At 44.3% G+C, this 16,057-nt stretch overlaps 1 protein-coding gene across 9 annotated transcripts in view; it reads right to left on the reverse strand.

Moving 5' to 3' along the window:
* The window catches only part of LOC139230043 (synaptotagmin-1-like), a 383,490-nt gene that overhangs the window by 150,965 nt on the left and 216,468 nt on the right, over positions 1 to 16,057 (reverse strand). The window contains exon 2 of one of the 9 annotated variants that reach the window (XM_070861804.1): positions 7,869 to 8,085. The exons of the other annotated variants lie outside the window; for them this stretch is intronic. The gene's annotated coding sequence lies outside the window, so the exon portion shown is untranslated. The remainder of the gene's footprint in view (positions 1 to 7,868; positions 8,086 to 16,057) is intronic. 9 annotated transcript variants of the gene reach the window in all.

Consider the following 16,057-nt stretch of genomic DNA (forward strand, 5'->3'; position numbering starts at 1 on the left):
TGTAAGGTTCCCATAAATATCAACTGGGAACGCCTTCGTCTGGGAGCATTTCTGTAACCCTTCGAGTTCTGAGCCGGGTTTTTCGCTTGGATTTCAAGAGAAAAGTTCGGAGTAATGTATGACCCTGTTAGCATACTCACGGGTTTGTCGAGCTGTTGAGTTGGGAGTGGCTTAGTCAGTCACGTGATGTTCACAAGACTCAATAAAACCCCAGTCAGTTGGGTTCGGGGGATCCACGATGGGGCAGGTGGTTGTGAGCCCGGTGGATGAATTGGTAATGTGTAGTGTGATTGTTAAACTTTTTGCTAATAAACCAACTAGTTCTTAATGGCAATGTTTCTATGAATTCTGAAGCAAAGAACCCATGAAGCAAATACATTACATTAGGGTTAATACATTATCTCCCTTTCTCCGAGTCCAGGCCCTTCATTTCACTCCCACGTATTTCAATGAAACATTTCGAAAGCTATGGCATACCCGGGGGGAGGTGTCAAGAGCATGGAAACTTTTCATCACACTGAGATGGAGTTAGTGTCTTAGGCCCACTGCCCGCATGGAAACTAACATGGGCCAATTTCTCTGACGTGGAAGTAGCCATGGAAAGAGTTGAGCAAGTGTTATCTGAGATGGGGAAATTGGGGATGTGTGCTTACAGACACAATGGTGTAGCAGGAGAAGTTGGGTCGCATGCACAGCCACAGCTGCCATTCCCACCATCCCAGGAAGGCTATTTTTTTCCCCCATGGGGAGAATGAAGCCAAGGTTTCTGCTGGAGAAACTCGTGCAGTGGAAACAAGTAGACAACGTCTTAATGTAGCAGTCCCACTTAGATTTGGCAGCTAGAGGCTTGTACACTTTTCAGTGTCAGCTGTGGCTCAGTGGGTAGCACACTTGCCTCTGAGTTCACGTCCCACTCCAGGGATCTGAGCAAATAAATCTAGGCTGACGAACCAAGTGCTGCACTGTTGGAGGTGCCGTCTTTCGGATGAGACGTTAAACCGAGGATCCGTCTGCTCTCTCAGGTGGGCGTAAAAGATTCTATGGTGCTATTTCAAAGAAGAGCAGGGGAGTTATCCCCGGTGTCTTGGGGTCAATATTTATCCCTCAATCAACATAACAGAAACAGATTATCTGGGTCATTATCACATTACTGTTTGCTGTGCGCAAATTGGCTGCCGCGTTTCCCACATTACAACAGTGACTACACTCCAAAAGTACTTCAATGGCTGTAAGGCACTTTGAGACGTCCGGTAGTCGTGAAAGATGTTACAAAAATGCAAGTCTTAATTTCTTTTCTTTTTGAGTATTGACGTGGGAGGTTTGCCACTTCCAAACATTGTCTATCATTAAGTGTGATTTGTCATAAGTGAATCATTGTTAACCAATTTCCCCTAAAGAAAAATAAGTTGCAATTACATTGAAAAAAAGACTTGCATTTATATAGTGCCTTTCATGGCTGCAGGATGTTCCAAAGCACTTAACACCCATTGAAGTACTTTTTGATGTATAGTCACTGTTGTAATGTAGGAAATGCGGCAGCCAATTTGCGCACAAGCAAGCTCCCACAATATAACAATGTGATCATGACCAGATCCTCTGTTTTTTAGTGACATTGATTAAGGGATAAATATTGGCCCCAGGACACTGAGGAGAACTCCCCTGCTCTTCCTCACAGTGTTCCAAAATGTGTCAGAACCAATGAATTGTGGTTATTAAGTGCCGTCACTGATAAGCAAATTGGTTCCAGAAGCAGGAAATCTGCTGTTGGGGGTAATTAAGGGAGAAATGAGGGAGAGTTGAACTCGTCCTTTAAAACCCTCATGGGACCTTTAATATCCACCCGGACTGCCAAATGGGACCTTGGTTTAAAGTCTCATCCAAAAGATGGCACCTCCCACAGAGCAGCAATCACTTTGATGTTCTTGTTGCGTTTTGTATGAATCAGACAGATTCAGATGAAGAAGCTTATTTTCCTGCATCATTCCACAATACAAATCCTACTGTCTTCTTATTAAAACTTCAACAGAAAATATAAACGGACAGAACCTCATCTGAGGGAGAGCACTTTGGACAATACAGAAATCACAGTATCGAAGGATGTGTGAGAGAGAACTTATCTTTCTATAGCGCCTTTCACCAGCTCAAGATGTCCCAAAATGCTTTACAACCAATAAAGTACTTTTTGGAGTGTAATCACTGTTGTAATGTGGGAAACGCGGCAGCCAACTTGTGCATAGCAAGCTCCCACAAATGTGACAATGACCCAGATAATCTGTTTTATTGATGTTGATTGAGGGATGACACTGGGGATAACTCCCCTGGTTTTCTTCAAAATAGCGCCATGGGATCTTTTACAGAGAGCAGACAGGGCCTTGGTTTAACAGACGGCACATCCGACAGTGCAGCACTCCCTCAGCATTACACAGTTCACATCTGGTTCCCCACAGTTTAATTTGAGGATTACTTGAGGTTTCAACTAATAGAGATTCTAATTTGTCATCGTTCAACCCATCATAAACAATCCACAAATATACCTCATTACAGGACTCCCTCCCCTTCGCCGTGGACCACTCCCATGTTGGTGTGGTACAGACCACAACTCCTACACCCACTGTCCCCTTGACGTTGAGAATACGGATGTTCACATTTAGGCATGTCCAGCCAAGGAAGAGTGTAGTTTGGGAGATGTAAGAGTGCTTGTGCATTCCAAATGGAGGCAGGTACAGCAGATCAGACAGGCTGTTGTAGCTGAATTGAAAAACTTGAGTTGGAAAGACTGGAAAGCCTTTGAGGACCAGATGTTCCCCTCAGGCTTCAGTTCATCTCAAACAACCTCGGAAGCTGACGGTACAGTGAGTACCTCTAATGATCGTACTGAATGGCGGAGCAGGCTCGAGGGGCCATGTGGCCTATTCCTGCTCCTATTTCTTATGTTCTGAGGTTCTTAACGTCAAATCAGAGGTATATTCGCAATGAGGCGAAACATGTGATTGTAGCACCTGGGGTGAAAAGGTATGGGTAACTGGGATTAATGTGACGAGGGCAATAGTAAATTGTACGTCAGGTAACGGTAAGACTGGTCTCAGGTGGCAAAGGCGAAAGAGGCAGAAGGAAGGACGGATGAGCTAGCAGAGGAAGAGTGGTTGAACCAATAACACCAATACATGCTGGCACAAGTCGAAATTACTGTCAGTGATGTTAACTTCCTCTCTCCCCTATTTTTAACAGAGGTGTGAACTCACTTATTTTAAATAGATGAATGGTTCGATTAAAATAGTGGAGATTAATTTGATACAAGCTCATAAACATTTTCGTCATAACAAGGCCGAGTGTTATTTCCGCTCTATCATGGATGGAAGGTTGGCGAAACTGAGAAACATTCTCCAAAGATAGGGCTATTAAGCCAGTTGGCGGACCGGCATTAATCGTGATGGATGATACAAGAGCTATTGAAAGATGGACCGGAATAACACGGTTGAGGAGATGGTAGTAACAACTGGAGTTGAAATCAATAATGATGAAAAGAAAAAAGACTTGCATTAATATTGCGCCTTCACGACGACCGGATGTCTCAAAGTGCTTTACAGCCAATGAAGTACTTTTGGAGTGTAGTCATTGTTGTAATGTGGGAAAAGCGGCAGGCAATTTGCGCACGGCAAGCTCCCACACACAGCAATGTGATAATGACCAGATTATCTGTTTTTTTTGTTATGTTGATTGAGGGATAAATATTGGCCCCAGGACACTGGATCAGCCATAACTCCCCTGCACTTCTTCAAAATAGTGCCATGGGATCTTTTACGTCCACCTGAGAGAGTAGACGGAGCCTTGGTTTAACGTCTCATCCAAAAGATGGCACCTCCGGCGCTCCCTCAGCACCGCACTGGGAGTGTCAGCTTAGAACTTTGTGCTCAAGTCCCTGGAGTGGCACTTGAGCCCACAACCTTCTGACTCAGAGGCGAGAGAGAGTGTGTGCTGAACCGTTAATGAACTGGATAGCATGAGGCGAGGTGAGGCTACTCACTGAGCCACGGCTGACACTCAAAGGTCAAAGGTGTGCTAATTGGCAATTAGTACCAACTGCCAGCTCAAGGTGAACAGATAGATCCAACGCTGTTTGGACAAATGAAAAAAACTGCAGGCAAATGTAGTGTGGTAATTGCACAGGATATCAATATTCGCAAGTGGACCATGGAGAGAGGTGAGAAGAAAGAGTAAAGGCTCGAGTAATTGCACAGACCGCTTAGCACAAGCGAAGGAAAGTACCAGAGGAGAAGTCCTAATAGATGGTGTCTTCAGAAGTCTGGTTAGTATTTTGGAAGCCTCATTAACACAAGGGCTGTATCTGAAAACTGAAGGGTAAATAACATCATTTTAAAATTGAACAAAGCAGCAAAGTATGAGACGGTAAATTACAATTGAGTTACAAAGAAAAGTGCCACAGACCACTTCGCCAGTGGTTATTCATCTAAAACGCATAAAGACACATGTGATAGTCAGCATAGTTTTAGAACCAACAGGCCAAGTATCACATATCTAGTGGAATCTGCACAGTGGAAGTAATTAAATTAGTTGCTGAGGGCTTTTAAAGATGATAAAAGTCCATAACGTTAATGGGAAACTAATCAGAGAATTGGCTCGGCAACAGAAAACAAAATGATGATATATAGAAAGAGTTGTGTATCGAAGCAGTGTCTAGTGGCATATCAGCGGAGATTGGTTTGGATCCGATGTTCGCACTACACATAAAACAATGTGGGGGAGGACATAGCAATATTATAAATTTAGTTGGTGATATCAAGGCATGTGGCAGGTAACCAATAGCTATATCATTCAACAAGATTGTGACAGAGTAAGTGGTTGGGCTAAGCAATGGTGGACGCATTATGATGCGCAAAAAGGATCTTAGAGAACAAAAGGAGGCTATCCGGCCCATCATGACTATGCCGGATCTTTGAAAGAGCGATCCAATTAGTCACACACCCTCCTGCTCTTTCCCCATAGAGAGAATTTCTTCCTCTCAGGGGTCGTTAATCTTTGCAATTCTCTATCCCAGAGAGCTGTGGAGGCTGAGTCATTGAATATATTCTAGACTGAGATAGACAGATTCCTGAACTATGGAGGAGTCAACGGTTATGGGGAACAGGCAGGAAAGTGGAGTTGAGGGCTGGATGGCCTACTCCTGCTCCTATTTATGTTCTTATAGCCCTGAAATTTTCTCCCCTTCAAGTATTTATCTAATTCCCTTTTGAAAGTTACTCATAGGGGAAACTAAAACTAGGGGGCATAGTCTCAGAATAAGGGGCCACCCTTTAAAATTGAGACGAGGAGGAATTTCTTCTCAGAGGATTGTAAATCTGTGGAATTCTCTGCCCCAGAGGGCTGTGGAGGCTGGGTCATTGAATATATTTAAGGTGGAATAGACAGATTTTTGAGCGATAAGGGAATAAAGGGCAGGGAAGTGGAGCTGAGTCCAGGATCAGATCAGCCATGATCTTATTGAATGGCGGAGCAGGCTCAAAGGGCTATATGGCCTACTCCTGCTCCTATTTCTTATGTTCTTATGTATTGAATCTGCTTCTACCACCCTTTAGGCATCTCTCCCAGGAGATCACATGGCTCCAGTTGGGCTGGAGTGTAGAATGTTTCAGTATAAGGAGTGTTGCAGTTGTGTGAGGCGGACTGGTTGGGCTGGGTGCTCTTTGCCTTTCCGTCATTGTTCAAAGGTTTATATGTAACCTTTAGGGCTGCTGACCAAGGGCCGCGTGGCTCTTTGTCGGCCAGCGCGGACACGATGGGCCGAAATGGCCTCCTTCTGCGCTGTAAATTTCTATGTTTCCATAACAATACGCTGCGTAAAAAAAAGTCATCTCCCCTCTGGCTCTTTTGCCAATTACATTAAAGCTGTGACCTCTGGTTACCAACCATTCTGCCAGTGGAAACAGTTTCTCCTTATTCACTCTATTAAAACCCTTCACGATTTTGAACACCTCTATCAAATCTCCCCTTAACCTTCACTACTCTAAGGAGAACAATCCCAGCTTCTCTTGTCTCTCCATGTCACTGAAGTCCCACAACCCTGGTAACATTCTCGTAAAGGGTGTGAAATGCCTGAAATTACGAGTGCAGGGACATGAAGCCATAAGAAAGGCCAGCAGCATTTTGAAATAAATTGTAAATAGGGGTGTAATGTATGCACTGTGAGTATGCTCACAGGCTTGTAGAGCTGTTGAGTTGGGAGTGGCTTAGCCAGTCACGTGATGTTCACAAGACTCAATAAAACCCCAGCCAGTTGGGGTCGGGGGATCCACGATGAGGCAGGTGGTTGTGAGCCTGGTGGATGAACTGGTAATGTGTATTGTTAAACCTTTGTTAATAAACCAACTTGTTCTTAATAGAAATGCGTTGCTATGAATTCTTAAGCAAATACATTACAAGGGGGATGGATTACAAGGGTAAAATAAAATTGATAAGTTCATACAAAACATTGCTTGGGCCACAATATGAGTACTGCATGACGTTTTCATAGAAAGGCAGCATACAGCACAGATTTACCAGGATGATGCGAGGAGGAGGGAACTATAGTTGAGATACTGGGGTCATCTCCACTGGAGCAGAGAAGACTAAGAAGAGATTTAATCGAATTTTTTTTAAATCATGATGGATTTTCAAAGGGTGTTTCGGGAGATGAGCCAGTGACGAGGAGGGTCATCAATTTAAAATTGCCACTGAGGGTGAGGAGAGAGGTTGGTAGAAATGTCTTCACACAGAGTGTTGTTGGAGCATAGAATAGTTCACCACTGGGAGTGGTTGAGGCAGAGACTGTTGTATCTTTTAAGAGAACATTGGATAAATATTTGAAGCAGGGGAAGATACAGGGCAACAGGGAAAAGTGTGGGGCAGTAGGATTCAATCTGGATTCCTCTAACATGGAGCTAGCACAGACATGATGGGCCAAGTGGCCTCTTTCTGTGCTGTAAACGTCTATAGTTCTATAAAGCCATGCGCACTGCAACAAGAAATAAAAGATCATGGACCACTGGCAAAGCTGAAGGAGGAACATGTATGATTACGAACCATTCATTGAAAGTACCCAGTTACTGTGAAGCTGTTATCAACTAGTCAAGGACTAGGATGAATCATGAGAGTGATCAATAGCAAATTTAGAAACCTTTTTTTAACGCGATTATACTTCATTAATAAAGTCACTTTTGGAATACTCAATGCGATTTTGGGCACCCTCCCTTCAAAAGAATATTTTGGGAGGGGCTGCACGATTCGGCTCAAGTGCGGTGGGTCGAACCGTCTCCTCTGTGTGTAAAACTCCATGAATGATCAAGGGGACTCCGTCAGAGCCAAGAAAAAGATAATAATCTGTTATATAAGGAGAACCAAGAGTTCAGGGACTTGAGCATGAAAAATCTAGGCTGACACTCCCAGTGTAGTGCTGAGGGAGTGCTGCACTGTCAGAGGTGCCGTCTTTCGGATGAGATGTTAAACCGAAGGCCCCGTCTGCCCTCTCAAATGGACGTAAAAAATCCCATTGCACTATCTTGAAGAAGAGCACGGGCGTTATTCCCGGTATCCTGGCCAATATCCCTCAATCAATGCAACAAAAAACAGATTATCTGGTCATTATCACATTGCTGTTGGTGGGAGCTTGTGTGCGCAAATTGGCAGCCGCATTTCCTAGTGACTCCAAAAGTACTTCATTGGCAGTAAAGTGCTTTGAGACGTCTGGTGGTCATGAAAGACGCTATATAAATCCAAGTCTTTCTTTTTTTTTTACTTATACTACTACTAAATTCTGGTCCCTCAGCTCAGCAGTGATGTTGGGGCCGAGTGAGTTCACTCCAATCTGAACTAACCTGGCCGCTTTGGTCATCTGTATCCATTTCTGGGGCAGGTCACTCTTGACGGTGTCTATCCAGTGCTTCCTTGGTCTTCCTCGGCCTCTTGCTCCATTTACCGCTGTTTGCAGGACCACGGAAGATATTCCAGCCATTTCCATTTTTGAAACGTGCCCAGACTATCGTCTTCCTTGGACCTTCTGTATAAACGTTATTTCCTTACAAACTCTAGGGCCTTGAAATGAAAAGAAGGAAAGACTTACATTTATATAGCACCTTTCACGACCACCGGACATCTCAAAGCCCTTTACAGCGAATGAAGTACTTTTTGAAGTGTAGTCACTGTTGTAATGTGGGAAACGTAACAGCCAATTTGCGCATAGCAAGCTCCCACAAACAGCAATGTGATAATGACCCAGATAATCTGTTTTTGTTATGTTGATTGAGGGATAAATATTGGCCCCAGGACACTAGGGATAACTCCTCTGTTCTTCTTTGAAATAATGCCCTGGGATCTTTTACGTCCACCTGAGAGGGCAGACAGTGCCTCAGTTTAACATTTCATCCGAAAGGCAGCCCCTCTGACAGTGCAACATTCCCTCAGCACTGCACTGGAGTGTCAGGATTAGAACGCACAACCTTCTGTCTCAAAGACAACTACCCACTGAGCCACAGCTGACACTGACACCCTGGCGCTCGTTGAGCGGACAAATGTTTAACGTGCTCATCTTTAACTCTTCTCTGTTGTTTAAATAGAAACATAGAAAATAGGTGCAGGAGTAGGCCATTCGGCCCTTCGAGCCTGCACCACCATTCAATAAGATCATGGCTGATCATACCCTCAGTACCCCTTTCCTGATTTCTCTCCATATCCCTTGATCCCCTTAGCCATAAGGGCCATATATAACTCCCTCTTGAATATATTCAATGAACTGGCATCAACAACTCTCGGCGGCAGGGAATTCCACAGGTTAACAACTCTCTGAGTGAAGAAGTTTCTCCTCATCTCAGTCCTAAATGTCCTACCCCTTATCCTAAGACTGTGTCCCCTGGTTCTGGACTTCCCCAACATTCTACCTGCATCTAACCTGTCCCGTCACATCAAAATCTTGTATGTTTCTATGAGATCCCCTCTCATCCTTCTAAACTCCAATGTATAAAGGCCCAGTTGATCCAGTCTCTCCACATATGTCAGTCCAGCCATCCCGGGAATCAGTCTGGTGAACCTTCGCTGCACTCCCTCAATAGCAAGAACGTCCTTCCTCAGATTAGGAGACCAAAACTGAACACAATATTCCAGGTGAGGCCTCACCAAGGCCCTGTACAACTGCAGTAAGACCTCCCTGCTCCTATACTCAAATCCCCTAGCTATGAAGGCCAACATACCATTTGCCTTCTTCACCGCCTGCTATACCTGTATGCCAACTTGAACCATGACACCCAGGTCTCGTTGCACCTCCCCTTTTCCTAATCTGCCGCCATTCAGATAATATTCTGTCTTCGTGTTTTTGCCCCCAAAGTGGATAACCTCACATTTATCCACATTATACTGTATCTGCCATGCATTTGCCTACTCACCTAACCTGTCCAAGTCACCCTGCAGCCTCTTAGCGTCCTCCTCACAGCTCACACCGCCATCCAGTTTAATGTCATCTGCAAACTTGGAAATATTACACTCAATTCCTTCATCTAAATCATTGATGTATATTGTAAAGAGCTGGGGTCCCAGCACTGAGCCCTGCGGCACTCCACTAGTCACTGACTGCCATTCTGAAAAGGACCTGTTTATCCTGACTCTCTGCTTCCTGTCTGCCAACCAGTTCTCTATCCACGTCAGTATATTACCCCCAATACCATGTGCTTTGATTTTGCATACCAATCTCCTGTGTGAGATCTTGTCAAAAGCCTTTTGAAAGTCCAAATACACCACATCCACTGGTTCTCCCTTGTCCACTCTACTAGTTACATCCTCAAAAAATTCCAGAAGATTTGTCAAGCATGTTTTCTCCTTCATAAATCCATGTTGACTTGGACCGATCCTGTCACTGATTTCCAAATGCGCTGATATTTCATCCTTAATAATTGATTCCAACATTTTCCCCACTACTGATGTCAGGCTAACCTGTCTATAATTACCTGCTTTCTCTCTCTCTCCCTTTTAAAAAAAGTGGTCTTACATTAGCTACCCTTCAGTCCATAGGAACTGATCCAGAGTCGATAGACTGTTAGAAAATGATCACCACTATTTCTAGGGCCACTTCCTTAAGTACTCTGGGATGCAGACTATCAGGCCCCGGGGATTTATCGGCCTTCAATCCCCTCAATTTCCCTAACACAATTTCCCGCCTAATAAGGATATCCTTCAGTTCCTCCTTCTCACTAGACCCTCGGTCCCCTAGTACTTCCGGAAGGTTATTTGTGATTTCCTTCGTGAAGACAGAACCAAAATATTTGTTCAATTGGTCTTCCATTTCTTTGTTCCCCATTATAAATTCACCTAAATCTGACTGCAAGGGACCTACGTTTGTCTTCACTAATCTTTTTCTCTTCACATATCTATAGAAGCTTTTGCAGTCAGTTTTTATGTTCCGGCAAGCTTCTTCTTGTACTCTATTTTCCCCCTTTTAATTAAACCCTTTGTCCTCCTCTGCTGAATTCTAAATTTCTCCCAGTCCTCAGGTTTGCTGCTTTTTCTGGCCAATTTATATGCCTCTTCCTTGGATTTAACACTATCCTTTATTTCCCTTGTTAGTCACACAGTTGAGCCACCTTCCTAGTTTTATTTTTACTCCAGTCAGGGATGTACAATTGCTGAAGTTAATCCATGTGATCTTTAAATGTTTGCCATTACTTATCCACCGTCAACCCTTTAAGTATCATTTGTCAGTCTATTCTAGCTAATTCACGCCTCAAACCATCGAAGTTACCTTTCCTTAAGTTCAGGACCCTAGTTTCTGAATTAACTGAGTTACTCTCCATCTTAATAAAGAATTCTACCATGTTATGGTCACTCTTCTCCAAGAGGTCTCGAACAACAAGCTTGCTAATTAGTCCTTGCTCATTACACATCACCCAGTCTAGGATAGCCAGCTCCCTAGTTGGTTCCTTGACATATTGGTCTAGAAAACCATCCCTAATACACTCCAAGAAATCCTCCTCCACCACATTGCTACCAGTTTGGTTAGCCCAATCAATATGTAGATTAAAGTCACCCATGATAACTGCTGTACCTTTATGGCATGCATCCCTAATTTCTTGTTTGATGCAGTTCCCAACCTTACTACTACTGTTTGATGGTCTGTACACAACTCCCACTAGCGTGTTCTGCCCCTTGGTATTCCGTAGCTCCACCCATACCGATTCCACATCATCCAAGCTAATGTCCTTTCTTACTATTGCATTAATTTCCTCTTTAACCAGCAATGCCACCCCGCCTCCTTTTCCTTCTGTCTGTCCTTCCTAAATGTTGAATACCCCTGGATGTTGAGTTACCAGCCTTGGTCACCCTGGAGCCATGTCTCCGTGATGCCAATTACATCATACCCATTAACTGCTTTCTGCAGTTAATTCGTTGATTCATTTATTTTAAGCCAGTTAGTGGCCCTACTAAAAAATGAGCGCATTAAGTTAGTGCCCCACTCCATAAATTCAGATATAACTATATTAAGAGAAAAAGGATAATTAAAGAAAGGGTAGGGCCTATTAGAGATCACGATGGTAATGTGTGTGGAGGCAGAAGATGTTGGTATGTATCTTAATGAATACTTTGCGTCTGTTTTCACAAAGGAAAGGGTCAATACAGATACTGCTATCAAGGAGGAATGTGAAATTCTAGATGAAATAAACAAAGTGAGAGAGGAAGTATTAAGGGGTTTAGCAGCTTAGAAAGTAGATAAGTCCCCAGACCCAGATGAAATGCATCCCCGGCTGTTGAGCGAAGCAAAAGAGGAAATAGCAGAGGCCTTGACCTTCATTTTCCAGTCCTCTTTGGATTCAGGGCATGGTGCCTGAGGACTGGAGGACTGCTAATGTAGTGCCCTTGTTTAAGAAGGGAGAAAGGGATAGATCGAGTAATTACGGGTCTTTCAGCCTCCCTCAGTGGTGGGGAATTATTGGAAAAAATCCTGAAGGAGAGGATAAATCTACATTTCGAAAGGCAAGGATTAATTAGGGACAGTCAGCACAGATTTGTTAAGGGAAGATCGTATTTGACTAACCTGATTGAATTTTTCGAGGAGATAACCAAGAGGGTTGATGAGGGTAGTGCGTATGATGTAGTGTATATGGACTTTAGCAAAGCTTTTGATAAGGTCCCACATGGCAGACTGGTCATGAAGGTAAAAGCCCATGGGATCCAGGGTAAAGTGGCAAGTTGGATCCAAAATTGGCTTAGAGGTATAAAGCAAAGGGTAATGGTTGATGGATGTTTTTGTGACTGGAAGGATGTTTCCAGTGGGGTTCCGCAGGGCTCAGTACTCGGTCCCTTGCTTTTTGTGGGGGGTATGATTAAGAAGTTTGCAGATAACACTAAAATTGGCTGTGTGGTTGATAATGAAGAAGAAAGTCATGGACTGCAGGAGGATATCAATCTACTGGTCAGGTGGGCAGAACAGTGGCAAATGGAATTTAATTCGGAGAAGTGTGAGGTAATGCACTTGGGGAGGGCTAAATAAGGAAAGGGTATGCACATAAAAAGGTAGGCCACTTAGACGTGCAGATGAACAAATGGACCTTGGAGTGCTTGTCCACAGATCCCTGAAAGTAGCAGGCCAGGTGGATAAGGTGCTTGAGAAGGCATACGGAATGCTTGCCTTTATTAGCCGAGGCATAGAATACAAGAGCAGGGAGGTTATGCTTAAATTGTATAACATACTGGTTAGGCAATAGCTGGAATACTGTGTGCAATTCTGATCACCGTATTATAGGAAGGATGTAATTGCACTGGAGAGGGTGCAGAGAAGATTTACGAGGATGCTGCCTGGAATGGAGAATCTTAGCTATGAAGACAGATTGGATAGATTGGGTTTGTTCTCCTTGGAGTGGAGGAGGCTGAGAGGAGACCTCATTGAGGTGTATAAAATTTTGAGGAGCCTGGATATAGTGGATAGCAGTGGCCTATTTCCCTTGGTGGAAGGGTCAAATATGAGGGGACCTAGGTTTAAGGTGGTTGGTGGAAGGTTTAGGGGGGATTTGAGAGCAAGCTTCTTCACCCAGAGGGCGGTAGGGGTTTGGAACTCACTGCCTGGAATGTTGGTAGAGACAGAAACCCTCGCCACATTTAAAAGTTGCTTGGATGGGCACTTGAAGTGCCATAACCTGCAGGGTTACCAGCCCAAAGCTGGTAAGTGGGATTAGACTGGATAACCTCTTGTTGGCTGGCGCAGATACAATGGTAAGTACTTCAGGGAATCTAATACAGCCAGAGTGATCTTCTGGACTAGTTTTGATCGTCTGGATGGGTCGGAAAGGAATTTTCCCAGATTTTTTTCCCTAATTGGCTTCGGTTTTTATCTTTTTTTTGCCTCTCCCAGAATATTGCATGGCTCTGGATGGAGTGTAGAATGTTGCGGTGTAGGGGGTGTCGCAATTGTGTGGGGCGACTGGTTGGGCCGGATGCTCTTTACCTGTCCGCCATTGTTCATTGTTCATTGGTTTATATGTAACCTTCAGGGCTGCTGACCGAGGGCCGTGCGGCTCTTTGTCGGCCGGCGCAGACACGATGGGTCGAAATAGCCTCCTTCTGCGCTGTAAATTTCTATGTTTCTATGAAAGACCTAGTCATCATGAGAGAGTGTCCCTTTGTTTCAAACCTAGGCCACTGCGTACACGGTGGGAGATATCAAGAAAGACAGTATAAAATGGCTGTAACACGTGAGGTCAGGCTGCTGTAGTCAAGAGAACCGGTAATCTGGTCAGTAGCCAAGAGAATCAGAGGGTTAAGTCTTACAATCGCTGGTCACGGTCTGGTGTGAGTGTCTCTGTTTCTTTTAATCACTATGGGGCCAGGAAATTTTAACTGTTAAGAAGTATATTAATAGGGATAGGTTGGTGTGGGCTAATAATTAGAACGTCCTGTTGCTTGCAATGGCTGACCACTTGGTGTTGAGTTGCATTGTATTTTTCAGACTTTACACAAGATATCCAACACATGAGCCAGGATTTTTTCACCAGAAGTAGCCAGGAACAATACTGCATCACAGTGACTAAGAGTACATTACAATCTGGGTGTTAACGATTAACTGGCACTGGTTAATTTGTAAACTTCCCCATCCCCGAGTGTCACTGGTTGGTAACCAATGCTGGGCCTCAAGAAAAAGGCACGGTGGTCTTTCAGGGGTTGGGTGGCATTGCCAACCTGATGCTCAGGTCCTCCTGTGAGGGGCTTTGACAAAGAGACACACCCGCTGTGTGGCTACCTCCCCATACATGGAATTAAGCAATTGGTGTCGAATAAGAAAAAGATCTGCGTTAAAATGTACCTTATTACATCTCTCAGAACTGTCCCAAAGCGTTTCCACATCAAATAATTACTTTTATTATGTAGGCAAATGCGACAGCTATTTTGCAAGCTGCAAGATCCTACTAGCTACAATGGGATAAATGAACAGTTAATCTATTTCTGATGGTATTGGTTTATGGAGGACAGTTAGCCAGGACACCAAGAGACTTTCCTGCTCTTCTGTGATGTATCGCCATGGGACTTTTAACAGCCACCTGAACAGGTAGATAGGGCCCCAATTTAAAGTTTCATCTGCAGGATGCCTGTCACATGGCACTGTACAATTAGAAAATAAAGCTGCCTGGCACAAGTTTTCTGGTATAGGTCTTTCCACCAAGCTAAAGGACACGCTGAAGCTTGGCACAACAGCCACTGCAAGGCATTACATGGAGGCCAGGTATGAGATCACCTGCTCATGTATCCAAGGTTCAGTGCTTACCATTAATAGGTTGCACAGAGGCAAACGATTGCTGTTGATGCACTGCACTTCCCAATGGTGGTGCCCATAAGAACATAAGAAATAGGAGCAGGAGTAGGCCATAAGGCTCCTCAAGCCTGCTCTGCCAATCAATAGGATCATGGCTGATCTTCGACTTCAACTCCACTTCCCTGCCCAATCCCCATAACCTTTGAGTGAGTCCAAACATCTATCGATCTCAGCCTTGAATATAGTCAACGATTCAGCATCCACTGTCCTTTGGAGTAGGGAATTCCAAAGATTCACAACCCTCTGAGTGAAGAATTTCCTCCTCATCTCAGCCTTAAATGGCCGACCCCTTATCGTGAGACTATGCCCCATAGCTCTAGATTCTCCAGCCAGGGTAAACAACCTCTCAGCATCTACCCTGCCAATCCCCCTCAGAATTCTATGTTTCATGGGGTATAGATTATGCCCATGCGGTGTTAGAAATGGTGGCAATACGCTCATATATTTTGTGGTAAGTTGTACTGATCACCATGCTGTTCATAAAAAGCTACTGTCATCTGCTCTTTGCCTAGTGAAAGCTCACTGTCATGCAGTCATCTAGTGGCGATCCTGCTTGGAATGAAGCTTAGCAGGATCTCTTGAGATCGGGGTGGCTCCAAGATCACAGAATATTGGAAGACAGTCAACCCTTCATGGCAACTTGGTAATCCAATACTTGATCCAAGCAGTACTGCAGTACCCAGTGCATAGTGGGGAGTCTGTAAGATGTGACTGCTCCTAAACTCTCTGGACTTAGATAGGTGTATGTTTCTATGGGGGGGGGGGGGGGGGGGAAGGGCGAGGGAGCGCAGAGAGTGGATCATAGGAACATAGCCTGCTCTGTCATTCAGTTAGGTCATAGCTGATCTGTATCTCAACTCTATTTTCCTGCCATTGCTCCATATCCCTCGACACCCTTACCTAGCAATAGAACCATAGAAATAAGGTGCAGGAGTAGGCCATTCGGCCCTTCGAGCCTGCACCACCATTCAATATGATCATGGCTGATCATGCAACTTCAGTACCCCATTCCTGCTTTCTCTCCACACCCCTTGATCCCTTTAGCTGTAAGGGCTATATCTAACTCCCTTTTGAATATATCTAATGAACTGGCCTCAACAACTTTCTGTGGTAGAGAATTCCACATGCCCACAACTCTCTGAGTGAAAAAGTTTCTCCTCATCTTGGTCCTAAATGGCTTGCCTGTTATCCTTAGACTGTGACCTCTGGTTCTGGACTTCC

The sequence above is a fragment of the Pristiophorus japonicus genome, chromosome 19, assembly GCF_044704955.1.
Source record: "Pristiophorus japonicus isolate sPriJap1 chromosome 19, sPriJap1.hap1, whole genome shotgun sequence".
NCBI lineage: Eukaryota > Metazoa > Chordata > Chondrichthyes > Pristiophoridae > Pristiophorus > Pristiophorus japonicus.